We start from the raw sequence: 1,551 nt of genomic DNA, 5'->3' as shown, positions 1-1,551 counted from the left end.
TGGCCCTAATCCTCTTCCTTAGCAATGAATCCTGCAGCAACAATCTGAATAATCTAATGAGACTAGTGTCTGTATATATTCATTGTTTACATGTTTGTCAGTGTTTGGTTGCTTTTTTTTTTTTTTTTTATTGTTTTTTTAATTAAAGGCGAATAAAAAGTAAAACAGTTTGAGTTTTGCTCCATTGAACTGAATCAAACATCAGAAACTTTGTGCAGAAAGCGAGCCTGACTGGATTTAGAGATGCATGTTGAAATAACTCAGCATACAGGATGTTATGTTACCTTCTCCACAGAGATTATTATGAAACCCTGAGATCATAAAGCCACTCCTCTCTCAGAGGACAAACCTGTCTGTCGACTGATTGTGCTTTTAAAAGCAGAGCTGCTAATCTAACTATTCCTTAATCAGGACAGTGATGACAGCTCCTATTGTTCACAGCTCATCCACTGCAGCTCAATGTTTGCAGAAACCCAAACTGCTCTGTTGTTCCTGCATCAAACTGAATGATAACCGCCTCTAACAAACCACTATAAGAGCAAATCCAGCTAATTTCATCCGCTGATCCTACCTGCTTATTGTTGACTTTTAATATGATAGTTCTAGTTCTTTCGCTTCCGCCGCGTTAACGCCGTAAATTCGGTGTGAAAAACCACAGAAACACGGAGCTAAACGGAGCTTCCAGCGAGATAAAGCAGGAGGACATGTCCGACATATTTCTGTGATTTGAACAAATAAAATGAAGGAATATGGACTCACTGTGAGCCGAGGAGCTGCTGCTGTTTGCCAACAGCTGCCATGTCTGTCGAAAAGTAACCACGTCCTGCTCCTGGATACGGTAAAACACCGCAACCGAGCCCCGTAAACACCTAATAAGGGCGCAGCGAGCTATACCTCTGCTGACCAGCAGGTGGGGCCAAAGAGCTGGGGGAAAAAATACTACTGTTAAAAAAAAAACACTGATCTCTATTTACTCACTGGATTACTGATTGCCCATTGGTAGTATGGGGTTGAAGTGAAGCCACTGGCCGCCATATTGGTACTCCCTTGTTAAACTGGTCTCAGTGTGAACAATATGTGTGCTACAGCGTCAAACAACGATGATGTTCTCATTTTCAGGGAGGCTTAACAATTTTAAAATAAAGATTAATTCATCACTTTGATCCACACTTGCTGTTTCATAGCATAAGTAGATTACTTTAATTTATAAGAAAAATAAAATGGGACATCACATTGCATAGTCATTATAAAGTCAATGAAATCTATAAATTATGTAATATAACACATTATAAAAATCCATCACAATAAAATTAATGTGTTTATGGAGCAGAATAATACAGATGTGAAAAGGTGCTAAATTGATAATGTGCAGGCAATATATATATATATATATATATATATATATATATATATACATATATATATATATATATATATATATTAATAAAGAGTTACTACATTTTCATTTCACAGTGAATTACTTTCTATTTACTCTACTACAGAGATGGGAAGTAACGAAGTACAAATACTTTGTTACTGTACTCAAGTAGA

General features: G+C 36.8%; 1 protein-coding gene across 2 annotated transcripts in view; it reads right to left on the bottom strand.

Moving 5' to 3' along the window:
• Window positions 1–848, bottom strand: part of tmem246 (transmembrane protein 246) — a 17,065-nt gene extending 16,217 nt beyond the window's left edge. The window contains exon 1 of one of the 2 annotated variants that reach the window (XM_015380927.1): window positions 760–848. The gene's annotated coding sequence lies outside the window, so the exon portion shown is untranslated. Of the gene's footprint in view, window positions 1–571; window positions 726–759 lie in introns of those variants that run through there. The other variant, XM_015380928.1, reaches the window with a different exon arrangement.
• Window positions 849–1,551: the final 703 nt, after the last annotated feature.

This window comes from Cyprinodon variegatus, unplaced genomic scaffold, assembly GCF_000732505.1.
Source record: "Cyprinodon variegatus isolate N-32 unplaced genomic scaffold, C_variegatus-1.0 Scaffold225, whole genome shotgun sequence".
In the NCBI taxonomy this organism is placed as follows: domain Eukaryota; kingdom Metazoa; phylum Chordata; class Actinopteri; order Cyprinodontiformes; family Cyprinodontidae; genus Cyprinodon; species Cyprinodon variegatus.
The sequence above is the reverse complement of the archived record's forward strand: the minus strand, read 5'-3'. Positions and strand labels throughout refer to the sequence as shown.